This window comes from Dromiciops gliroides, chromosome 3 (genome assembly GCF_019393635.1).
Source record: "Dromiciops gliroides isolate mDroGli1 chromosome 3, mDroGli1.pri, whole genome shotgun sequence".
NCBI classification, from domain to species: domain Eukaryota; kingdom Metazoa; phylum Chordata; class Mammalia; order Microbiotheria; family Microbiotheriidae; genus Dromiciops; species Dromiciops gliroides.
In genome coordinates, this window is record NC_057863.1 from 113,489,609 (window position 1) to 113,517,375 (window position 27,767).

Genomic DNA, 27,767 nt, shown 5'->3' on the forward strand with positions numbered 1-27,767 from the left:
ATAGTTAGTTTAAATGATGAGGTTCACATTATAGTTGGGGAAATGGAGTAAAGGAAAAATAAATGGTAATAGTACTTGCCAAATTTATGCATCACTAGGACCGTTTCTTCTAATCTAGTGCCTTAGCTAACAATTCCTCAACATAACCTACTGAATGAAACAAAATTTGATTTCATTGAAAAAGCAATATAGGTCACCTTTTCTGAGTCTATTAATAGAACTGGCCTATCGATATTTTTAACTATCAATATTTTCTCTCCTCTCAGTTTATTCTAAAGAAAAAAAAAAGAAAAAAATGTTCAATCTTGGTTGAATTCCCTAAGAATTCATTAACTAAGCAATATTAATAATTTATTTGAAAAATTAGATTATTACAATCATTGGAAGTAATCAGATGTTGTTACTCTGAGGGATTCTTTTCTATTTTGTTCTAAAGCAAGCTAGTGTATATTAGCTTATTGTATAGTCAGAGAGTGTAATTTCACACTCCACCAAAGCAGTAACTGCAGTGAAAATGTGAAAATTAGCAATAAAACAACAACATGTGGCTAAAAACCCAAGAATAATTAAACAAATAACCACAACCTACATAGATTTTTATCAGTTTCTTCTACTAGCCTGGTATTGAAATCAATTAATATGAACTGAAATGTGTTGCTTTAAAAAAATACTGAAAGGAAAATAGTGAAGAAATAATTCTAAGACATGTTTCATGTGCCCTGTAAATTTCAAGTACCAAATAATTGTAAAAAAAAAATTGCTTTTCCCCCTCCAGAAAACAAGACAAAACAACTCTATAAAAATGCATTGCTTCAAAATTCAAATAATGAAACATCTTTGCAATAATAACTCACATTTCTATAGCTAAGATTTAAAAAGTGTTTTTCTCATAACAACTCTGTGAGGAGGGTGGTATTAAATATTCTTATCCCCATTTAGCAGATGCAGAAAATGGGATGCTAGAAGGTAAGGATATACAACTAGTAGGTCACAGAGCTAGGTTTTGAAATCAGATTTTCTTGTCCCCAAGATCAATGTGGTTTGGGTTTCTTGTTGTTCTTCTTGTTGTTTGTCCTTCATCCTTGAAGAGGATTATGACATCAGGGAGGTAATATCGTGACTTGCAATAAATTGGATTTAAGTGAGGAAGGATGTGAAGTCACCAGCCTCACTCTCTCCTCCAGGGCCATGTTGGTCCACTGGCAAGATATATGCCTGGACTACTAGAGATGGCCCTTGATGCAGAGGGAGACCTTGATCTTTTAAACTAAGGCCTTTCCCAGGTCTCAGTTTGCCTGAGGCAACTCCCATTCTGGAAGTACAACAAATGAGCCAGTAAAATCTAATACGTAATTTGGGAGAATCATTCATAACCTATGACAATTTTCTTATGTGTGACCATGAAGCACCTATATAAACCTATATAAACCTTGGTCCAAGACATTGGGGAGATAAGAAAAAGAATAAAAAGCTCACAAAATATAACTTAGGCAAAGGTAACCATATTACTTACATGGAAAGTAAGTTAGAAGAGAAAAAATAATTTTGCCCTTTGAAAAGCATATCAATCAAAAGACCCTTCAGAGATTCCATATTGGTGGTAAGAAAAACTTGCTAACTTTGGTTATCCTACATTGTTTACAACTTTATTTAATCTCCAGGCAACACCAACTAGGCTCTCCAAAGTGGGGATGTATTTTTATGTAGTGACTGGCTAAAAACCAACCTTAAATTCCAGTTTCATTCATGCCCAAAAAAATCTAGGTAACTTTAAGCTCAATTCTACCATTCATATTTGCTAGCATCTTGAAAATATAAATGTACTACACCCAAAGTGCTAAAGTAAAACACTATGAAGTGGCATCAAGCCCTCTTCCCAAATAAGGACTTGGGTGGTACTACTCAGGTACTGTTCATGAAGGGCAACTAAAGATTTACTTTGGGTTGGCACTGGGGAGCCCAAAGACAACAAAGTTAAATGATAAGAGTGTTAAGAAGGTACCAGAAGCAATAATTAGGTGAAAAGGAGGGACATGAGTTCTCAATATGTTCTGGTGAAAGTCTGAGTTGGAGGAAAAATAATGACTTAAGTGTAAATACAACATTGATGATTAATAATATTAACATTTTTCACAGCCCATATAAGCTATCAAAATTTTAACATTTATGTCATACCTGTATAAAAATATATATAAACTCACTGTTTATGCTAGAATTGTACATTTATTATAATGTAGAAAAGGCTTCTGGGTGAACATAAATAGCAACTTTTCTTTGGCTGTCTTTGAACAGCAAGGTGGAAAACTTTTAAATGATGCCATTTAAAAGAAATTAAACTGAAATTCAATATCATTTAAAACTAAGCTTTCATAATAAAAGATTATTGAGGCTTCATCCATGGAAGGAAATATCATTTTACTGATTAGATATTTGATATTTCTTTAAAGGAAAATTGGGAAAGTAATGCAATGGTATTATATTTATAGTAAGTTTTAAGCAGGTATGACTTATCATTATCCCCAACTGTATAAATTAAAGAACTTACAGAATTTTCTAACAGAGTTAGGTGTCTAATATGCTATTTCCTTTCATAGGATTCTACCTCTTCCATAATAAAGAAAAAGTTCTTGTTTTTATGGATTCCACTGAGTATGGAAAACATCAATAAATAATGAACAAACAGACTAATGAATGCAGCAATAAAGAGATACAGACGTCCAGGAGATCAATATGGGCCGTACATTAGTGTTTGCTTTTCAGAAGTGTTTTAACTTAAAGGGGAAAAAATACTGCAGTTTGGTTCTGCAATTTCTCATCCTTCAAAAATCTTTTGACTTAGATTTTCATGGAAGTGACCGTGTAAACAAGTGCTTAGGATCTCCAAGGTATTTTGTCAGACATTTAAAGACAAGATGACCATCTCAATTCTGCCCAAACAGAAAAGTGCTTTAATTTGCAGGTAGGCTGAATTGGAGTAATGAAGAACTGGCTTAGAGCCATCATCGGGAGTCAGGAGGAAGTAGATAGAACTGAGCTGGCTCCAAAAGGGCATAGGAGGAAAGACCCACAGCTTTAAGTCTCCTTTTATTCAAAATTCTAAGAACTCTCCTTTAATTTCTTTTGGAGAAAGTACTTTTGGTTTAGGACATTCATAAAGTTAAAAGCCAAGTCTTTTCTTAAAATGCAGAGAATGGAAACTTCTGTGGTTAAAAGAAAAAGAAAAAGCAGCAACCAGCAGTGAGCAGAGTAATATTGATTGCCGGGGATGCTGCCAGATCAGTGAAACTACTTTGGAATCTTTCTCAACTGCAAATCTATCTTCTCCTATCACTTTCTTGCCTGAGTAGTTCTATGAGCACTGCACAAGGTGAAAATGTAGGCTTTTCCTTTGGAAAATATAGGTTTCATAATCATCTAACAACTATTCTTTATTCGATTCCTCCATCACTTACATATATTTACTCAAGAAGGCCTTTTCAGAGAAACAAGCATTTCAGCCCTGATTTTGCCTCCCTTCAGGTCAGAACATTTTTTTGGTGAAAATCTAAAAAATTCCTAATTAGAATCATCCAAACCCTTGAATGTAATTTCTAGACTTCTCTTTAATCACATGTATAGAGGAGGCTCACTAAAACCTAGATATCACTGACACATCAAGATAGGGGTTTATTTCAGTTTTCCCAAGATTGATTAATATCGGGGCGGCTAGGTGGCGCAGTGGATAAAGCACCGACCCTGGATTCAGGAGTTCCTGAGTTCAAATTCGGCCTCAGACACTTAATACTTACTAGCTGTGTGACCTTGGGCAAGTCACTTAACCCCATTGCCCCGTAAAAAAAAAAAAAAAAAAAAAGATTGATTAATATCATTAGGGTCATTTTAACACTTGTCATTAATCCTACACAGGTGATAGTTATAAGTACTAAACATTCTTCCCCAGGGGAAAAAAAGAGGAATGATATTCAACTGAATGTTAGTCATGATTAACAAAGAATGGAAAATGAAAGCAAGAACTTGGAATAACGCCTGCCAAAAAAAGATGTGTCCCTTTTAAAGTATCATAACACTAATATACCATCTTCAGTTTTTTTAAAAAATGCAAACCATAGACCTGAAAACTTGCTAAATTGAAAATATGAATTATTTTTTTTACAAATCAGACCTTGTGTCCAATAAAACACTTTGACACAGTGATGTCTTGTTACTAAGATTAAATGACTGCATTTGATGCACAGAAATCTAGCTTCCTTTTGCCTTTATTTAAGAACATGGTTACACATTAGTTCACATATGAATTTTAAGGTCCTCTAGTTCTGAAAGCAAAGGCATTCTCTCCAGTGTCTTTTTAAACATCTGTAAAGAGTACTAGTTGTTATTCAATAAATGATACAATTAAAAAAGAACTGAAAATGATACTTCAGATTTCCTCTCCTACAGTAAGGACATTATGGTGATGCAGGATAAACAAGAACTGGATAAGCATAAAATGAAGCTTGAAGCCATGTTACATTTGTTTTAGATCATAGGTTTTCAAATTTGTAAAGTCTTAGAATCCTTTTTTTTATTTAAAGAGTAGTATCACCTTGATTAAGCCATAAAGTTTTAATGATACCTTTAAGCAAACAGTGATAAAGCAAATTTCTACCAGTAGCTAACCAATGATCCATGGTAACTGGAAGAAGGATGTATCTGGAGGAGGAGGAGAAGGAGGAGGAGGAAAGGAAATGATGATAAAAATAAGTAGTTATTAAGGTATTGACTTTGAAGATTAAAGTTATAATTAAATATCCCCCTTTCCTTGTCATGTTATTGACTGTTTAGGTCATAAAATACATGTAATGAATTTTCTGTCTAGAGGGAGCAGTTCTGTCCCAGATGTGATTATCACTCTATCCAGGACCTGTGACCTCATGGGTTTGGAAGGCTTTTCTTTGCCTCAATTCTTTCCTAGCCTTTATCACTGAATGGGCAATGCCTCAGGAAAACTGAGACCTGTGAAAGGCCTTAGCTTAAAAGGCCAAAGTCTCCCACTGCAAACAGGGCCATCTCCAGTTGTCCTGATGTATAGAAGAGAGAGTGAGGTGCGTAACTTTGCACAGTCCTTCTTGACTTAATTCTAATTCATTGCAAATCATGACATCACCTCCCTCATGTCCTGGTCCTCTTTGAGAATAAAGGACAAACAACAACAACAACAACAACAACAACAACAACAACAACGGGAATTCTATCTACCAAAGCAGATGACAATCTTCTTAGAGAGATGCCTGAAGCTTGGAGAGGTTGAGACTTCACCATCAAGTCACCATCAAGAACACACATCAAGTATGAGAGGCAGTATTGTGTACCCAAGTATTCCTGGCTCCAAGTCTACTATTTCATGTGACCTTAAGTGTTCTTGAGAACAAATGCACTGCCACAAAGTGAGGATGACAAAATTTAGAGATAAGAAACAAAAGGAAAATGGATTTAGTAAAGATATCCTAACTGATTTAAAATTTAAAACAAAAACAAGTACTTACACTAAAACTTCTAAAACATAGTAAAGAATGAAAACTAGATACTCTACCCTGATCTCTGGCTGCTCTCGATCCTTTTCAAGGCAGGTCTTTTCTAAGCCTGCAGCCATGGCTTCTGCCGGCCTCCAGCTCCTGGGCATGATCCTTGCAGTACTGGGCTGGATAGCATCCCTAATGGCTTGCGCCATGCCCTAGTGGAAAATCACAGCCTTTATTTGCAGTAACATCGTAGTAGCCCAGGTGACATGGAAGGCCTCTGGATGTCTTGTGTGGTCCAGAGCACCGGCCAGATGCAGTGGAAGGTGTATGATTCTCTGCGGGCCCTGCCTCATGATGTGCAAGCAGCTAGAGCCCTCACTGTCATCATTCTGCTTTTGGGCCTGGTGGGCCTGCTGATCTACCTCGCTGGGGCCAAGGGTACCATGTGTATAGAAAATGAGGAGCCAAAAGATCGGCTGGTACTGACTTCAGGGACCATTTTCCTCATCTCAACAATCCTGATCCTGATCCCTCTGTGCTGGACCGCCCACGTGATCATTAGGGACTTTTTCAACCCCCCTGGTGGCTGAGGCTCAGAAATGGGAGCTGGGACACAGCCTGGATGTGGGCTGGGTGGTTGCAGCCCTTTTTCTCCTAGGTGGGGGGTTACTGTGCTGCACTTGGCCCTCAGGCAGCTCAAGGGGCACAAACAATTACATAGCCCGACACTCTGCCTCTGCCCCTCACCCAGGGGGCTCCCAAGGTCCTTCTGAATACCCAACCAAGAATTATGTGTGAATCTGGAAGGAAGTAGAGGAGAAGGGGGAGCAACAAATGACTCCCTAAGGTAAGGGAAGTCCTCTTTCCCCTGCTTCCTTCTCAAGATGAAACTACAGGTGACCCCTGTCAGTCTTGAGATTTTTGTGTTGTTGTTTTTATTTTTTTAACCCCTTGGATGACTGAGCCAAGATGACCCCACATCCCTTCCCGGTCCTTTACTGCTGCTTACTGATGCAAAGTCTTCCAGACATCTTTGGATAAGAAGCTACAGAGATGTTGTCTGAGACATCTTTGGATAAGGAGCTACAGAGAGGTTGTCTGAGAGGTCCAGTATCTTTTCCTGAATAATAGCGCTACAAAGATCTACACTATTTCTCCAGAAACACTAGGAACACTCTTTGTTTATGGGACTGCCATTCTAAACCGTATGAGTGCAAGTTCTCCAATATGCTGTCCTTACCATTCCCAACTCCCAGGAAAACAGGACCACTAAGATTCCATTAGCCTTTCTTGGTCTCCATGGGAACTGTGATAGCTACTATGATCCCCCTGGACTCCCAGAAGGCAGGATGTGATCTCCCTGCTGGCTCTTGTATCCTGCTTTTTAATATACTCTTCCTAATCCAGAATCCAGCAAAGACATCCCCCACTCTCCCAGAATGCTGCTGCCTTCACTTTCCCCATCTCTTTTTGTGGAGTTTCCATGGTTGAAGATTTTTAGAGAATAAAGTGTCTTGCTAAAAAAATTTTAAAAAGAATGAAAACTGAACTAAGAGACCTGCTACCTGCTACTTTTGTGACCTTGGCTAGTCTTTTCATTCTTTAAGTATCAGTTTTCTCATTTATAAAATGAGGGCATGGTATATAGATGCCTTCTGAGGTTGTATGTATATAAATTCTATGGGTATTTTACTTGCAAGCTTCCATAGAATTCAAGATTCTATGGAACTATGTTAACAAATACTGATTTAGTTCTTCTGGGATTAAGTAATTTACGATTAGAAATAATCTCTTGCTATGGTGGTCCTTTTTGAGCACTCCCCTTTGGGACAAATTCCTAACTCCCACTCACTAGCAAGTCAGGGCCTGAGGGGGTGGAGTAGAAGATAATTTCTCCCTTAGGGGTTCTAAATGAGATACCATGTTGGGCTCACTGGACACTAATAACTCCCATTCCCCCCTTTCCTTCTCTCTTTCATGTCCTCTGGTACAGGGTTCCAAATCCTCCAGGCATACCCTAAGTCTGAAGGCCTTTCCCATTCAAACTCCTTCTGTGATAGATACAGGCCTTTAAATTAGTCTAATTCTTTCAACCAACAACAATACAACTTGTGTGTGTGTGTGTGTGTGTGTGTGAAAGAGAGAGAGAGAAATAGTGTGTGTATTTGTATGTATTATCATACAATCCAATTCCTCAAAGGTACTTCTTCCCAAATTGATTAAGGACTTATTTACACCAAGTTTATATACATTTAACTGAATTATTTAATAGGTTGATTGCCTGGATTTTCTATGTTTAATTCAGGTGCCCCCATTTCTATACATTTCCCCCTATTAATTATTTTATTTTATATTCTTTGTTATCATTCCCTGAAGACTCTCTTCTCATGCATTAGTACTTTTGCACTGTTTTCTGAAATTTTGCCAACTTCTTACTTTAGTTTTATGAGTATTTTATCATGCCGATGACATTTTGTTGGTGGTGAAGTAGTGCTTCTGATTTCATGGGATCATAGATTCAGAACTATAAAGGAATTGAGATAGCATTTAGTCCATCATCCTCCTGTTATAGATAGGGAAAGTGAGGCCCTGAATTCTGTGATTTGTCTAAGGTCACACCAGCAGTAAGTATCCTATTCAATATTCAAACCCAGATCCTCTGACTCTAAATCCCAGTGACCTTTCCATTGAACAATGTAATATATTTAAATATTTCTTACTGATATTTTGTTTGTAATAAATTTATCTTGAATATTTTACATAAGCATATTCACCTGCTTCTCTCCTCATCTCTTCTAAAATTTTTGGCAGGAATTAGGTCCTCTAGCCACATTTGGAAATTGTTTTTCATCCTAGAAATTCAGAGCTGGAAGGGATCTCAAAGGTCATTTAATTCCACCTGTACATTTTGCAAATGTGAAACTGAGGCCCAGAGTCATTAAGTGCCATTGTAATATCTATAGCTAATGGTGGAACTAGGATAAGAGCTCAGTTCTTCTGATTTCCATTCCTTTATTCTTCCCACTACACCAAAATTGAGAGAATCTGATGCATAAACAAAGAAAGAAATTAAAAAACAAAAGAACCTTTTGTTCTGATGACAAAATCCTCTCTAGAGGTACAAAAGAGTGGAGTCAAACTTTTTTTTTCCTGAATTTTCCCTAAAAAAGTAATATCCTTACAAAGAATCTATTTTTCCTCAGTGTGGCAATACTAATTCCATATTTACATAATCAGTCCAATTTTTTATGGGATACTAGTAAATTTTATGACATTCTGATGTTTTATCTCATGAGAAAGATTTCTTAAACTAAGGTAGATTCCAACTGGACTTTGCACTACAAATATATAATTCATGAGTTAGAACAATTCAACAATCTGGTACAATGTTTCCCAGACCCACCAGGCTGGGGAGCTATAAAATACCGACCCCCTGTACCCTCAGTAGCTTTAATCTTGGATCTCAGAATGTAAGAGCCAGGAGAAGAAATAAGAAAGGAGTTAGCAGTTGGTAGGCAGAAGAAGGCAACAAGAGATGTTAGGGGCTATTGCTTAAGTCTTCAAGTAGAAGTTGGATAATCTTTTGTCCCTTATGTGATAGTGGGGATTTCTTTCAAGTATGAGTTGGACTGAATGGCCAATAAGCCCCCTTACAACTATCAAATTATATTTGGTAAAATGTCCAGGTTTTTAGAAGAGCCTTCAATAATAAGTGTTTTGGGGGCAGCTAGGTGGTACAGTGGATAAAGCACCAGCCCTGGATTCAGGAGGGCCTGAGTTCAAATGTGACCTCAGACACTTGACACTTACTAGCTGTGTGACCCTGGGCAAGTCACTTAACTATCAATGCCCTGCAAAAAACAACAACAAAACAATAATAAACGCTTTGTAAAACTGTAGAAACTTGTAGCAGCCTTGATGCTGTGTTGTCAAATCAAAATCTAATGTGTAATATTTGATATTTTGGGGACATGTCTATCTAGACCTTTCATTATATATTAAGGCAGTGTTTTGCTAAATACTGTGTTTAACTATGTAAATACCTTCTTTTTTCACATATACATGGTGTCCTCAAGTCAGATTATTTTAAACTTACTAATGATTACTAAAGCTTCAAACTTTGATAAAACTTTAAGGACACCCTGCATTTTACTGTTAAAATGTTGGTGTGGGAAGTAAAGTATGCATGGATCTAAATTTATGCACCTCTGGAACCCAGAGCAAGCAGAATTTACCACCCCATTTCCAGGCCTTCCCACCCTCTGCCAGCACACTAAAATGGCTACTGGCATCATGGTCTTTTTGCTTAATGGACTAATAATCATTTAAAGGCAATAAGATTATATGAGTGCTATGGAATATATAACTGTAACTATCTCTACCCCAAGTAACAGATCCAGATATATCAGAAACAAAGTTCATGAAATTTATTTTCATTGCTATAGAAATGACTAAAATTATTTTCTGCCAGGTAGCATCAAGAATATAATGGAACATCCCTCTCTCCACACGTGCACAGCTTTCTCCTTGTTCCCCGTCCTTTACATTAATCTGAGCTAAAAACAACACAGAGAAAGACAGGGAAATCATTTCAAATGTATCATTGGCATAAATTCAGCCTATATCAGTAAAGTCAGCAGAACAGTGCCTTTTCTATGGCAGCTGACTGAAGTCACTACTGTTTGGAAAAACTCCAGCGGGTCCCCCCAAAAAAAATACTGAACAGAAGCAATGAATAGAATTCTTTTAGATATTATGAATGCCTACATTTTGCCAGAATGCAAGGGAGAAAAAATCAATAATAACAACAAAACCCACAAACATCCTGCCTTAAAGATTTCAGGCACAAGGTTACTGAGTTTTCTGATGTCAAAGTCTACTTCTGATGATAATACTAAGAATTAGTTCAAAGAGGAAAATATAGTCCCCCTCAAATGACACCATCCCTTCCCTCAAGAAGTCTACATTCTACTGTTAGTGTAGAAAACATTTAAGTTGAAGGATTGAGCTGAAACTCAAATGGACATAGGCCTGGTTCACTTGTTACTCTATAACTTTAAGGCCATTTTAAGGCTAAGATAGGAGCTGCACCTGTGATTTTATGTGTTTTGGTTTTTTTTTTTAGGTGAAGGAACTCCCTCTACCAATGCAAATTTGTACCTTCCTTCTACCTTATACTCCTAGACAGTGGTTCTAGAACAATGAGTGGTTGAGTTATTTGCTCAGAATCACATAGCCAGTATGTGTTGTAACGATTGGAATGACGCCACCTGCTGGATACTTACTGTAGAAGAGTTCTGCCCATGAAGGGAAGGTCTTTGAGGGCAAGACCAGGAGTCAGGAAGTGACGCGAGCTAGTGGGAGGAGGAAGGAAGAGACTGGCGCTCAGTCTCCATCTCTTTCCTCTGGACTCTGGTGGAGAAGGGAGCTAGAAATGTGCTCTCCCTTTAATAGATAGGAATCTAGGCCTTTTTCTCTCTCTTTACCAAATTCTTATTCTCCTTAATAAATGCTTAAAAGTCTAACTCTTGCTAAAGCTTATAATTTATTGGCGACCACTCATTAGATATTTTAGACAGTTTAGCTAGAATTTTAGCCTTAACAGTGTCAAAGGCAAAACTGGAATATGGGTCTTCCCAACTTTCAAGCTGGCTCTTTGATACCTGCTATCTTTCAGTTAGGAAGGAAAGTGCTAGTAATGTCTTTCACTACTGTACGGCTTTAAACTTTGTAAAGGCATTCTCTCTTTCTAGGTGTTTTCTGAGAATTTGTGTGGTAATGTATGTGAGCTATTAACAGTGCTCTGATTGCCCACAATATTCATAGCAAGGCAGGTAATTGGAATGAAAGATGGAGTTAATGGAGGTGGAAATGCCACTGAGCACATTGGGACAACTATAATGATGCTAAGCTACAAGGGAGAACTGATAGTGTAGCGTTTTCTCCTGATTCCTTAACTTTTATGCTTCATCTAAAAGTGACAAAATGCAGGCTGATGCAATGTCTCTTCTTCTCCTTTGGTACTCTGATTGAGCAGAATAACCACAGCTCAGTTTTACAAGAATAGCATGGCATAGCAGACAGTAGAACTCTGAGTCAATAAAACATACATTGAGTTGAGCCTTTTGACAAATACAGCTATATAGTACAGAGGATAGATTGAGTTAGGAAGACCTGAGTTCAAATTTTACCTTATACACTTATCAGCTGTGTGACCCTAGGTAAGTCACCTAACTCTGCTTCAGTTTCCTCATCTCTAAAAATGAGCTGGAAAAGAACATGGCAAATCATTCCAGTACCTTTCACAAGAAAACTCCAAATGAGGTCACAAAGAATTGGACACGAGTGATACAACAACTGCAAAACAACATGACCCTCTTGCATGTCACTATGCATCTCTTAGAATCAGAGGCATCTCACTAAATCAGTGTTACTTCTGCTGATCTACATTGGGAAGAGTTCCCTGAAAAGCTCTGTGAGACAGGCAGTACAAATATTATTATTCTTATTTTACAAATGAGGAAAATGAGGTTGAGAAATTAAATTACTTCTTCAGGATTACTTACATAGTCACAAGAACAGAGGTTGGGATCCAGGTATATCGACTCAAAGAACTGATTCAATTCAATTCAATTCAATGTATTCTGTCATTTTTTTCAGACTTTTTCAATATATTGAGCAGTTGTGCTGCCTTCCTCCACCCACCTCTAAAAATATCATTTGTAAATGGGATAACTTTCTGGGAGTGTGGTAAGGAGAGATACTTAGGATCCTATGGTGATATAAGAGATAGAAAATATAAATTAAAAATTATTTTAAAAACATATTGTGTTTACTATGCTCAAGAAACTGTGCTTGGTGCTAGTTCCTCAAAGACAAAGACCCAAATAGTTCCTGCCCTCAAGGAAGGAATTCAAGGTGGAGAGAGGTAAGTAAATGAAAAGTCTTTACAACATAATATAAAGTAATTTCATGAGAGAGAGAATATTTGCAACTAGTGGAATCAGGAAAAGCAGCAGGTAGAGGAGACACCTGAAGGGTAATCTTGAAGAACAGCCTAGAATTCTAAGAGAAGCAAGTGAGGAGGGGCTGAATTGCAGACATAAGGGACTTCTTATGAAGAGGCATAAAGGTGATAGGGGAATGTTCTACAGTTAATTGGCCAGTATAAATGGAAAGGGGATTAATAACAAATAAAAATGGGAAGCATGGGAACCAAATTATAGAATTATTATTAAATGACAAACTGAAGCTTTTGCTTTTCCAGGAAGTCATTGAAGCTTTTTGAGTAGAGGATGACATGTTCAGCCATTTTAACCTCTGCTACATTAGGAATATCAATTTAGGAATATCAATTTGGAAGCTGCAGGGAAAATGGACTGGAGACAGAATAGAAAGGAAGCAATACAGCATAGTTCATAGGAAAAAAACACTCTCCTGATAGTATATCTTCATCCATTTCACACAGGATGACTTTTTCAATAGTTGTTTTAGTGCTTAATTTCCCTTCTCCGGTTTGCTTAAATAAAATTTTAATCTCCTGCTAGAAGTCATAGTCCAAACTATTTTCTTAATATCATTTGCTAATTTCAACAAAATAGATTGATTTGTATATCTGCAAAATGGAGATTAATGCTGCTTGCCTTCATCATATATTTTATTTATTCAAATTATTGCAAAACACTACAAACAAGGCAGTATGAAAGGAAAAAGGCTATTATTAGAAAAGAGAAACAGTAAACTATTTTTACATATGCTTAGTAAGGTGCAAACATAAGAAAATGAAGAGAAAGTGATGAGATACTGATTTGAAAGATTTTTTTTAATCCTTCAAAAGTACTTTGTTTCTTAGAAACAGTATGCATACAATACTTTAAAAATTCTTGAAACAATAATCCCCCAAACTAATACACATATAAAATCAAGGGGGAATGAAAATATTTGCCGTTATTTGAATGAAAAGGATTTGCTTCAGAAGTCATATATATGTACATATGTATAAACATTTTGTGTGTATACACATACATATATGTGTGTGTATGTTGTTGTTCAGTTGTTTCAGTAGTGTCTGACTCTTTATGATCTCATTTAACTTTCTTGATAAAAGTACTTGAGTGGTTTGCCATTTCCTTCACCAGCTCATTTTTGCAGATGAAGAACTGAGGCAAACAGCATGAAGTAACTTGCCCAGGGTCACACAGCTAGTAAGTGTCTGAGGCCAGATTTGAACTCAGAAATACTTAAACATTTTATTTTTCAGCAAAGAACATTTAGTGTGGCAAAGAAAAAATGTCAGGGAAGCTGAAATCTATTCCTGTACCAGTTTCCACAGGTCACCCCCTTCCCTGGGTTTCAGTGCTATTTTGCCATACCCTTTCCTCCTCACCCTTGAATTTATCTTCCACTATTCTTCTGTCCCCTTCTCCTCTGGTTTCTACTCCTATTTTTTCTCTGTCTCACTTTCTCAGCCTGTCCTCTCTCCCTTACTTCTCCCCAGCACATACCTTTGGTCCAGTTGCTCCTTCCTAACTTCCCCCACATACTATAAAGGAAGGTATGAGAAGCCAAATTGACATTAGGAATTTTTTTGTTCAATAGGTTCACACCTAAGTAGTTGGACAACATCACAGAATCACATAATTTATGAATGTGGATGGATCTCATTGGCCCCACCCTGCATGGAAATGCCAATTTTTGAGGTGTAAATGCTCACGCTGAAAATTTGGAGGCTCCAGCATAGTCATCAGTACATGCCTCTTTCGGATGGTAAGGCTTAAAGTCTCTGCACCCTAACCATGCCTAGTTCACAACTCTTTAGCAATATTTTAGGCTTTCACCCTGGAAAGACTATCCATACTAAATTTATAGAAACCATCTTTAGAGGAGAACACATTTAAGAAGCTTCAAATGTTTAAGTTCCATTATTTGGAGCTTAGTCAGTGGAAATAATACAGACTTATGTTTAAGAGGTAAAAATAATATAATTAAATGGTGATAAAAATATTTCTCTAATATCAGCTGTCTCAAAAGTGATAAGTGCTGTAGAATAAGAGAAGCCTAATAATTCATCATAAACGAATTATTTCTGGAAAGCATATGATTAAGTTGCCACAGGAGTTATAATCAATGTCTGGATGTAATATTCACAAAGAGTTTTGGTGGCTGAAACACTATAATGAGAAAAGGCACCAAAAGAAATATAACTTGTCACCAAAGTGTTCACTAAAGGTAGTAAACCAAATGGAATGAGTGAATATAAATAATGGCTTTAGAGCAGTGATCTTCAACCTTAGCTAGAGCAAGCACCTCTCTGTTTTATTTCTCTAAAACTTTATGATCCTGGCAGAGCAGTGAAAAAATTAGTGGTGGCAGCAGCTTTTGACTACATGTGTTGGATGGGTGACAAGAGAGGAGCAGACCTTCCACTGTTGATCCTATTATGACTTAGATAGGGTTTTGAGATCATTCAAATATGTAAGGGGCTATGCTATGCATATTAGTGACAAAGAATATTAGCCTATGATTGCTCTGCTATTACAAATTTTCTTTGTTGTACAGAAACATAGTAGAATACCCTGCTTTTCTATTTAGTCTGATAAAAAGCCTTAATATATACTTCTGCTGATAGTGAGAAGCAACACAGTTCAGTAAAATGTCTTAGATTCAGAACATGGAATCAAGTCCTGGCTCTGAGACTGGATGAGAAGCTCTGGGGAAAATTACCTAAGACCACAATATCCCTACCTTTAAAATGGAGATACTTGCACTATCGGCTTCACAGAGTTGTTACAAGAGAGCACTTTACAAACCTTTGAGGGTTTTGTCACATGAAATGTCACAGAGAGATATAGACAAAGAGATATTTAGCTATAGACATCTATATTATGTATATATGCTTACACAGCTATACACACAAGTATATAACATATACAAAGTTTCATATATGCATGTATATGTGTACACAGACATACACACAGATCAGCTATATGTGCATATATGTGTGTATATGTTTACACACACAAAACAGTTTATTCTGAGAGCAGGTAATGTATTTTTGTAATCATGAAACTGAACTGAAAATGGTTCAATCCTGACACTTAAATGCTTCTGTTGGAGTAACTGAAGAGCAGTGCAAAGATTTTGTGAATGTGTTTATAATTTTAATAAGTTACGTTTTAATTTTAATGTTATGCATAATATGAGCATTAGAAAGGCAAAACAGATAGAACTGGGTCCAAATCTTGCCTCTTACCCATACTAACTACATGACCTGAGATGTCATTTAACCTCTCACTGACACATTGATCACTCTAACATTAAGCATGACTGTGGGTAGAGACAGTTTGCTTATATCCCTTACCAATAAAAATACAACTGCATTCTCCCCCTCTCCCAAAAAAGTATAATTTACTAACCAGTCAGTATTTACACTGACTTGTAGAAACATAAACTGGCACAGCTAGGTAGCATAGTGGATAGAGCACCAGACCTGAGTTCAAAACTGGCCTCACATACCTAATAGCTGTGTGACACTGGGAAAGTCACTGAACTCTGTTTTTTTCAATTTCCTCATCTGTAAAATGAGCTGCAGAAGGAAACAGAAAACCACCCAAGTATCTTCTCCAAGAAAACCCCAAATGGGGTGACAAAAAATCAGACATGGCTGAAACTACTGCATAACAAATGGAAACATAAAACATATTAAATTTTAAAAAAATTTATAGAATTTTTTACCTACCATCATGTCCAACTCTAAGTTCTTTCCTTGTCATATATAAACTTGTGTGTATGTATATATATTATATATATATGTATATATATTATATATATGTATATATATATATACACATACACTTATGTATCTTTCTTATATAAATTATGCTTTCTATATGTCCAGCATTTTACACTCGTCAAAGCACTCTCACAAACATTATTCCATTAATTCAAATCCTTTGTAAATAATTCTTTCTAAAAAATCAACATATATTCAGACTCTAAGTCCAGGAATTATGCATATAAAATGTCTCAAATCAATCAATAACCAAGTATATATGAAGCACATACTCTTTAAATAAAAGGTAAATGCTAGTTACCTCTGAGTCCTTATTAGTATATGTCATTCATGCCAGGGCAAAATCTAAATCTTATGATATCTCTAAAGTTTGAAGTATCTATTCCTTACTTTTTACCTTATTGGCAGTTAGGTGGCATAGTGAATAGAGCACTGAGCCTGAAGTCAAGTAGACCTGAGTTCAAATTCAGCCTCATTAGCTGTGTGACCCTGGACAAGTCACTTAACCCTGTTGACCTCAGTTATCTCCTCTGTAAAATGAGCTGGAGAAGGAAATGGTAAACTGCTCCAGTATCTTTACCAAGAAAACCCCAAATGGGGTCACAAAGTATATGACACAACTGAAATGAATGAACAACAACAATTCTTTACTCTCCATCCTTACTATCATTCTCCCTTGTTTAGTTTCTGATTCTGCTTTACGTGACCTATGTAATCCTCAAACTAATTTCCCTGATCTTCCAACCATATGAGCTAATTTTTTTTGATGAGGCAATTGGGGTTAAGTGACTTGCCCAGGGTCACACAGCTCATAAGAGTCAAGTGTCTGAGGTCAAATTTGAACTCAGGTCCTCCTGAATCCAGGGCCAGTGCTTTATCTACTATTCCAACTAGCTGCCCCCATATGAGCTACTTTTTAAAAAAACTTCCAGTGATTGGCTCCTTATCTTTTCTTGTAAGTGCCTACATGCTATATGTTGTTTTGTTTTGTTTTAATTTTTTTGTGTTTAAATTTTTTTTCATTTACATTTTGAAATTGGGTCTGCCCATCTCACCAAAGCTGCATGTGCAAAGGCCTCTTGCAGTCCCGATCTCATTGCTGATATTCTTTCTGACTTGGGCTGATGTGCTCCCATTTAGGCAGCCTGGTGACCCTCCTTTTCCCAGAGGATTACCTTATTGGTCCTCTACTTACTGGAGACCAGCTTCAGCCTTTGCTGTCTCAGGACTTTCAGGCATAGACCCCAATGCCTGACTTGGTTTTCTTGGTTCCTGCAAGTTCTACATAAGACTTTCCCATTGTATTTAGCTCTACTCACTTCTTCTACTTTATTTAAGCTCTTCAATGTGTTTAACTCAAACTTCATCTATTTACCATGCTTAGCAATATCTGTAACCCAGACCTGATGTTTGGCCTTTAGCTAGGGCTGAACCACACATATGGAACACCTAATTTCTTATCTCATCACCACACTGGGTGGTTATGCCTGCTTGCTTTTAATTTTTATTTTGTTTTATTAGAAGTGAAGCCATGACTCTTGTTTTCAGGAGCAGCAAATCTTTCTTATGATCACTAGCCCCTAAACAAGGGCAAGGGTTACATTACTTCCTAAGTCACTGAAAAAAACAAAGAACCATGAGTGGTTGCCTGAGGGGGACAAATGTCATATGGTTGATGTGAACAAAGAAGAAACATAAAGAGTGACTTTTAATCCTAGTGTGAACTGTTCTTACTTAAAACATTAAGCCTTCTGGATTCAAGGAAGTTATTAAGTCAACTGTTACATGAAGAGCTTTATATCTATTTAAATATAATTATAGATGATGTTTAGAATGCCTTACTGCTCAAACTAAGAATTTCTTTATAAATTAATTCTCTAATTGGGAGAATGGGACCTCTTGAATGAAGCTTAAGGCTGAGAAGCAGATGGCCAAAAGAATAAAGAAGTAGGGTATAATAATAAATCATATCATAAGAAGACAGTTAGGACACTGGGAAGTACAAGGGAGTGGGGGTGGGGTGGGGAAGGAAGGAACATGACAAAGGACCAGAGCTGAAACACAAGCGAAGAGGTAAAAGGAAGGACATAGTAATAAAGGGAAAGCTGGGATGCCAATTCTGGGTAGCATGACTGGAATTCTAATGAAAAGCTGCATAGTTGGAAAACATACAGCTTGAGAGTAATAGTAAAAACCCCACAGCAGTTTGAGAGTTCTGAAATGAGGCCTTGTTCCAGAGGGTCTGTAACTATCCTGAACGGCTGACTCAGAGGCCTTTAAAATGGAAAGATTTTCTTTAGTTGAATGTTGTTTTTTGTTTATTTGTTTTTTTTAAAAGGCACAAAGCTGGGGGATGAAAAAAAACAACTTAACAAAAAGTAGTGAACAAACGAAGAAGAGAAAAGTGAACAAAAGTCAAATAAGGACAAAACTAATCATTTACTATGTTGACAATGCCCAAAGATTTATTTTCTTTTCCTTCTATGAGATCTCTTGATTCTTTTTTAACCAATATGAATGCACTGTAACCTTGCCCCAGAAGTGAGATATCTTTGACTGCTCCTCGAATACTTATCATGAAGAATTTATGGTTCCAAAGAATTAACTCCATCCCTTTTCATTTCAATTCATGTGTCATTTAAAAAAAAAAACACGTTTAAGTCAGCTGGAGAATGGAAGTGCCAAATCAAGCTTCTATCAAAAACATCAGAGAAAATTTATAAATCATAAATTAGTAGAGCTTGAAGAAGCCACAGGAAGTCACAGAGATTATTCCTTTGCCTCAGCCAGGATAGTAATGAAATCCTGCTGTATGAGTGGAGGAACTATATCTATATTTATATCTCTATTGATAGATATATTACATATAGACATAGATATGTTAAAAATCCCATGGATTGATTCCAGGCACTTAAAATATTTACTAGGATAATGCTTTCTTTCAAACTCTATTTTTTTCTTTCTATGTCCAGCACGAAGAATAGCTGTCAGTAAGGTACATCACTGGAAGGTCTAAAAGAATAATGTAATTATGACCTTCTTGGATTAACCTAGCCACAGTTCTTGAAGAACTTCCCTGTGGGTTTCTTGGACAATTCAGGTAGTCCTCTAGGTCAAAAATATAATCATACTAATACTAAGACATTTTAATATAAATATCAATAGCTATGGCTCACATAAACAAAATCTTTTTATGGGAACGTCAATAATTTTAAGGTTTCCTGAAAAGAAAACGTTTGAGAACTGTTGGACTAAAGTATTTCATAAAAAATCATTTATCATGGGGCAGCTAGGTGGCACAGTGGATATAGCACTGGCCCTGGATTCAGGAGGACCTGAGTTCAAATCCAGCCTAAGATACTTGACACTTACTAGCTGTGTGACCCTGGGCAAGTCATTTAACCCCAATTGCCTCACCCCCAAAAAAATTAAATTAAAAAAATAATTTATTAAGCATTACCTCAGCACTGTTCTTAAGGCCTTGGGTGGAAAAATTCCTTAATGATTAGAAATAATAAAAAGTGAAATGAGATGCATACCTCTTTAAAAACAAACTGAAGTTAACAAAGGTCACTAATTCTTAAATAATATTATTTTTATTGTTGTTGATAATATATGGAAATGTTCATTTGTAGAGATTATTAAACTCACAGTTTTTTAAAGCTATTTTTTTTTCATTGGAAGTACTATGTTCTCTTCATTCGGGTATGTTTAAGAACACACTAGAAGATAACTTGTTAGCTATGTTAAAGCAGGTATACTTTTGGCATTATCAGTTGTACTTTATGGCCACTGAAAATTAGTTCTAACTCTAAAATTTTGTTATTTGGTGAATGTCTGTAACAATGTTTGCTGACAATAACTTGTTGCTACATTTAACCAAACACTACCATAAAGGTGCAAAACCCTGCTCTAATATTAAGTCAAGCATCCACTGGTCAATTGATGATTTATGTATTTATTCATTTATAGCCATCATCTCTCCCTTAATTTAAAGCTTTTGTCATATGTAGCACAGACTTCGAAAGGTCTTTTCTGTGTTAGAAATGTTTCAAGTATAAAGATAGGAGTATGCCTGTTATTTCATTGGTATTAGGAATTCCCCAATAAAGAAACTTCCACTACCAATCCAAGTTGGTAATATCTCTGCAATTTATAATCTTAAAATCTTGCCTATTGGGCAGCTAGGTGGCGCAGTGGATAGAGCACCGACCCTGGATTCAGAAGGACCTGAGTTCAAATTTGGCCTCAGACATTTAACACTTTACTAGCTGTGTCACCTGGCAAGTCACTTAACCCCAATTGCCCTGCAAAAACAAACAAACAGGGGGCAGCTAGGTGGCGCAGTGAATAGAGCACTGGCCTTGGATTCAGGAGGACCTGAGTTCAAATCCGGCCTCAGACACTTGACACTTACTAGCTGTGTGACCCTGGGCAAGTCACTTAACCCTCATTGCCCCACAAAACAAAACAAACAAACAAACAAACAAACAAAAACAAACAAACAAAGAAACAAAAACTTGCCTAGGGCAATGAGAACTTCAGTGACTTTTTTAGGGTCAGGGGTAGGATTTGATCAAGGTCTTCTGGATCAAGGCAAGCACTCTAACTACTATACCATGGCTGATATTGTGGGCTTGCCAAGACTGAATGTTTGTTGTCTGAGGACCATCCTAGCTAAGTTTAGAGAGCTATACATGTCTATCAGGTAGTTATTTTAACTACAGAGGGCAATGAAACCATTTTTAAACCTATAGAGAGGACAGAGCTACCTAAGCCACATGACTAGCTATTGTCTCTTGGAACTTGCAACCCTTCTGTGACTTAACTCCCATTCTCTTTGTTTAGAAGGGAAAGACTCTTAATGTGCATCTTTGGAAATGAAGTCAAAATTCTTGCCATGGGTCTCTTTCCCTACCCTTTCTGTTGGCAAATGGAACATGCAGGAATAACTTTCTCTGCATATGCTGAGACAGGACCAGAATTTCCCCAGGATAAGGTTATTTCCTCTGGACTTCAAGGCAAAAAATTTCTTTTTCAGTAAAACTACAACAACAAAATGTTTAAGTGTTTCACTGAGTAAAAGCCAGACTATTGAAACTGATAGCATTGCAGAGCTTTGAAAGCAGGCAAGAATAGGCTGAGGGTAGTGACTGCCAGCTGGGAATGATTGACCGGAGTAGAAGCCAGTCCACTGAAATGTACTGGACTGCAGAGACCCTGCATAAGGGAATCCAGGCAGCTGCAAGTACTGATGGGCCAAGAATCAGCAGAAACTAGAGCAGTAGCCCAAGCAGGAAGTAGTAGACAAACACCAAGATGAGTCTCTTGGAATAATTCTAAAACCTGTGTTGAAAGTGCAGCAGGGAAAATTACCAACTTGGTTACAATTGGATGGTGTTGGGGGGTGACTAGGGGGTGGTATACTACTTATACTGGGAGAGAAAAGCAAGAGAGGGGCTAAGAAGAAAAGATGAAACTGACAATGGTCTCAGCAGAGTTACAGCTGCTGGAAACACCGGCAAGGGAGAAAGTTCCATCAAGAAGATATGATTAGAGTCCTCTAATTGTACTGCCCACTCTGTACATGCACAAAAGTTCTGACTGCCATGACCTAGTTATACCTTTGCCTGGCCTTTGGAAAGGCATGACTATGAACTGCTGAGATCTTTACTGAGCCTTTTCCCTCCCCGTGTGCTAGATTAGGCCAATCAGGCTCAGATCCACCAATCTGTCAATTTTCCTCATAAAAAAAAAATGGATAACAGAACTGAGCATAAGACTCTAAATGTGGTCTGACTAGTATAAGGTACAATAGAACTATTATTTCCCTTGACCTAGATCCACTTCATGTTATCAACTTATATCAGCTTATATTTATCTACCTAGTCCAAAAAGATGTGTTGAGACATTTCATTTAAATGTTTTGATAAAATTAATATTGACTATTTCCATAGTGCCTACTATGTGTCAGGCACTATGCTAAGTGCTCACATACAAAGAAAAGACAGATCCTGCTTTCAAGTAGCTCACAGTCTACTGGAGGAGACAACATACAAACAACCACTTGCTATTATGCTAAGAACACTTTCAAAAAAAGTAAATGAAGTTTGTTTGGTGTGTTTTGCATTTAGTACACCATGGTGGCTCCCAGTGGTTTCTGCTTCTGGGTTGTTTTTTTGTTTGTTTGTTTTGTTTTGTTCTCATTTTCTGCTTCTGTTTAAAAGTGCTAGAAACCATTCATCCTAGGATTTTCCTAGAGATATAAACTTAGCCAGTATATAACTTTTTTTTTTTAAGTGAGGCAATTGGGGTTAAGTGACTTGCCCAAGGTCACACAGCTAGTAAGTGTTAACTGTCTGAGGCCAGATTTGAACCCAGGTACTCCTGACTCCAGGGCCGGTGCTCTATCCACTGCGCCACCTAGCTGCTCCAACCCAGTATATAATTTTGAAAAACTATATTTTTGACAAGTATGACAACATTTTCTGGTCCTATGATACCTCTTTTATTCTCCATAATTTCTCAAGGGCTACTTTGAGAATGCTTCTGCCATTGAATTTCCAAGTACACTAGGATGTAATATTTCTGGGCCTGGAGACTTGTTAAAGCAACTCTAAATAATTTCCTCATCTACCTATCACTATATTTGTTCTACCTGTCCAGTTGTAAGATCATCCTCTGTGGTATACCAGATAGAAGCAAAACAGCAGAAAAATTGAGCTTTCACTCTGTCATCTGTTAACAAGACAGCTAGGTGGTGCTGTGGATAGAGAACATAAGCATTAGCTCATTCTAAGTTTTAACCTGATTGCCACCATTTTTACAGGTCAGAGAAGCTATAATGAATGATGAGTCTTTGTCAGTTATATGGCACTGAAGCTGAAAAAGCAAGAACAGCACTAGAATGAGTAAGTAGTCAAAGTAAATATAAAATAATCCCTAATTATAATTAGCATCTGTCAGTTAAGGGCTTCAAAGTTAAAAGAAGATAATGGGGAAATTGGAAAATCAGATATAAGTAGTATTCAGTAGTTGGAGAATGCAACAAAGAACTGGTATTATTTATGATGATGAAGGGAAGAGTAAAAATAGTTCAATAAGAGCCTTCAGGCTTAAAAAGGATTTTCAAATATCAAACGACCAGATGTTTTCCATATTCACAGAAGACTGAATACAATTTTAAGTAGTTGTGTAACAAATTTAGTGTTGATCAAATAATGAAAATAGCTATCATTTATAAAATCTTTTAAGGTTTTCTCACAATAAGCGTGTGAGTTATGTAGTGAAATAGTTATCAGCTCGCCTTTACAGATGAAGAAACTGAGGATAAGGGATGTAAAATAGGCTAAATGGTGGATGATAGTCAAGATTTGAATGAATATTAGTGTCTTTATTCCAAGTCTAGTCCTTTTTTAAAAACTTTTTCTTTTTTTATTATGAACTTAATAAACATAAGCATTTTAACATTTAACAACAGATATGTGTATGTGGAAATTTTAAATTCTATTATGTAACTTTAAAAACATATTCGGGGCAGCTAGATGGCGCAGTGGATAGAGCACTGGCCTTGGATTCAGGAGGACCTGAGTTCAAATTCCACCTCAGACACTTAACACTTACTAGCTGTGTGACCCTGGGCAAGTCACTTAACCCCAATTGCCTCGCCGAAAAAAAAATACTAAAAAAACAAACAAACAAACAAAAACATATTCACTGAATTTAGCACAATAGTTCCAAAAGCACCCTGTTTGCTTCCATTCCCCTGTGAACTGCCTTCTTTGCTTTTCTGTATATTTTTAAAATATTTCATTGGCACTTTTTTTCTTTTCTTCTCTACTCTTCCTCTGACTATAACACAAGGAGTTTGGAAAAGTCATTGGGTTTCCAAATATAATAGGTTACTAAGAGCAGGCAAATTATATGGGAAATTTAAGTTAATCTCAAAAAGTAAGACAACAACCTCTATCATGTGACTTAAATGTGATAGAGTAAAAGATAAAAGAGATCACATTAGTGACTCTTCAAGGTCCCTACCAATCCTCCCCTTCTTGGTAAACTTCAGTGGATCCCTAATGCTCTTAGAGTAAAATGGAAACTCTTCTGTCTGTCATTTAAAGCTTTAACCTTCTGTTCCCAAATTACCTTTCTGGGCTTTTTGCATCTTTATCACCTTTATGTTTCCTATATTATAGTCAAATTGACCTGCTTACTATTCCCCAAAGCCAACATTGCATTGCATTCTTTTATGTCTTTGCACAGGCTGTCCTCCATGCCAAAGAAAACACTCTTCATTCTGTCTTTCAGAATCCCCATCTGCCTTCAAGCTCAGTGCATGCGCCATTTCCCATGGGAAAGTCTTTCTGCATCCCTTAGAGTTGTTGGTGCTTTCTTCCTTTCCTCAAAATTATTGTTCTATTATGTATCTGTTTACATGGTATCTCACCCAGTAGAATACAAACACTTTGAGGGTAGGGTCTGGTTTTCATTTTATTTTGTCTTTTTATCTCCAGTGTCTAGCACAGTGCTTTGCATGTCATAAGTGCTGATTTAGTTGGGGTGCTCATATAGATTTTAAGGATCCTATAGTTTTAATATGCTCTTTTTATTTTATAGTTTATATTATGATCACAGTGATCAAGAAATGATGTTCAATATAATTCCTGAGATTGTGTAATTAGCATAACATAATAAACTATGTTTCCTGTGTCATACATATTTGCTTATCTGTATGGCAATGTTTCTAAATGAGTTTTCCAAACCTAAGTGTGATGAATTGTAAAATCATTGAACATTCACTATGGGCTCTTGTGTGGAAAGAGAAAGGAAATTCCCTTTGAACTGGATTGAGATAAACAGATCTCATAAGTGAATCAAGATCTAATATTTCAGAAGCAGTAAACTCTCTAGTAAGCTGGAAGAGATTCATTAAAACTATTTGCCGGGGCAGCTAGTTGGCACAGTGGATAGAGCACCGGCCCTGGAGTCAGGAGTACCTGAGTTCCAATCTGGCCTCAGACACATAACACTTACTAGCTGTGTGACACTGGGCAAGTCACTTAACCCCAATTGCCTCACTAAAAAAAAATATATATATATATATATATTTGCCTCAAATTCACATATTATCATGACATTAAATTACGTGCCCTATTTATCCAACAGGTCTCTTAAAGATCCTTCTTCTAAAATGTTTCAAAATACTTCTGAATTGCTATATTTAAAAACAAATACTTCACCATACCAAATTAAAGATATTATGTAGTATAAATAAATCCTTGACTATTATTTTCTTTAAAACATCTGATGATATATTACAGGGAAGTATATAGTATATTGGAAAGGGTGCCAGATTCAAATTTGATTCAGTAGAAAGGATGTTAGATTTAAAGTCATAAAACTTGAGTTCAAATCCCAGCTCCATTACATGATTTATCCGGGACACAGTTTCCTCATATGTAAATTGAGAGGGGAATGTATTAGATGACCTCTTACTTTCCTAATAACTCAAAATATGGTATCTTCTGACCTCATTATTTTCATAGGACAAATATCTAAACTTACAAAAACTACAATTGATGGACTTTTTTCAGAAGTATTTGAAAAGTTAAAAAAGACATAGCCAAATGCATTTTAATCACTTCACTGTGAAAGCCAAGGTATACCTAGCAGCCCCAGGAGAATTATTCATATTGTACTACAATGGTGGGGTTTTTAAGCAACAGCATTAATCATAAAAAATAAATTGACATTATTAATTTAACAAATATTGATTACTGACAGTGTGCAAAGCCCTATACTGAATTGGGTACAAAGATAAGTAAGATAGGTCCTCTGTCTGCATGGAATTTATAATGTAATAGTACAGACAAGGCATGTTAAAAAAAGATTTATAATACAAATGTAAAGCATAAGGGGTGTGCTAATAATACTAATAACTATTTATATAGCATTTTGGGTTAACAAAGTACTTCACAAATATTATCTCATTTAATCATCACAACCCTAGGAGGCAGGTGCTGTTATTCCTATTTTTCAGATGAAGAAACTGAAGCTGAAAGAGAGAAAGTGACATGTCCCAGGTCATAGAACTAGTAAGTAATTGAGTCTGTATTTTAATTCAGATCTTCCAGACTCCAAGTGTATCATCTTATTTGCTGCTATGCTTTGAATGATATAAGATTAGGGAAATTACTCCTGGGTAGAAAAATTTAAGATAAGGCATCAAAAACTACCTTGTTTTTCAATTAGGTCTTGAAGTTAGATTAGGATTTCAACTGAAAGGGGGTCTGGTATTCCAGGTTTGGGAAATTAGGCGTATAAAGAAAAAGAAAGTGTGGACATATTGAAGGTAAGACTGAATTGTCTGATTTGGATGGTGTATAGAATATATTAAAAAGAAAACTACCTGGGGATGGTGCCAGATTTTGAAATTCTAAGAGTTTAGACATTATGTGATAGGCAAAGGCGAGTCACTGAAGGTATTTTTGCAGTATAATGCTGTGGCCAAATCTGTGAAGTAGGAAGCTCATATATAATGCATAAATTTGCGGAGAATTTATGAGAAAACTATGGAGAAGAATTAAACAGAACGAGAAGAGATAATGGTGGAGGGAGCAGTCACACAGATGAGATCACATGTGAAAATTACAGGGTTACCCACTGTAGCAACTCCAATAAGAGCTCTCTGTGTAAGTGTGAGGAGTTTTAAAATGAGAAAACTTAAACAGTTTTTCCTACCCACTTCAGGTTTTATATTGAATATTAAATGCCTCTCCAGTGAGTGATATGGCCCCTCACTCCTGGGGACTCAATGTATATATGCCAAATTAGTGTGAACACCCTATCTGCATAAACCACTAAAGCACAGAACTCCTGAGCAGAAAAAATCCATCCTTATTCTCCATCATAGCAGGGATTACAGGTATTCTCCACCATATTTATTTTATGATTTATTGGCTATTCTGTGAATTATCATGATGCTTAATATTCACTATACATACCTGCACATGCCAAGTATAGGTATCATTGGCTCTAATGTGCAATGACACAAAATCACACACATTAAAATGATAATTTACATTAAAAATCTGAACATGATTAAATTAGGTTTTTAGGCAGCATTTAAATATATTTCAGTGTTGTTATGGAAATATGTGTGTATGTAAGCACTAAAATACACATTTACATGTGTGTGCCATGTTGTATGCTCTCAGTAGAATGTAAGCTTTTGAGGGCAGGGAGTTTTCAAATTTTATCTTTATATCTATAATATGTAGCTCAGCACCATGAACAAATCAGATAAGAAATGTTTTGTTTTGTTTTTTTGATTGAATTGATTAAAATGTCTTGGGCATTGAAGGAAACAAAAATACCTTCTATAGTTGAGGTTTCTGAACCATTTAGTTTGGAACCTAACCTTGAAAATGCAATGTATTTTTTATAACCTCAGTTGTAAAAACAAACAAACAAACATG

The 27,767-nt window shown here is 36.5% G+C and overlaps 1 protein-coding gene and 1 pseudogene across 5 annotated transcripts in view; one reads left to right on the forward strand and one right to left on the reverse strand.

Annotated features, from left to right (window-relative positions):
- PCDH9 (protocadherin 9) overlaps window positions 1–27,767 on the reverse strand; it is a 1,095,516-nt gene that overhangs the window by 498,521 nt on the left and 569,228 nt on the right. The gene's annotated exons all lie outside the window — the stretch shown is intronic.
- LOC122751831 lies at window positions 5,628–6,296 on the forward strand (annotated as a pseudogene).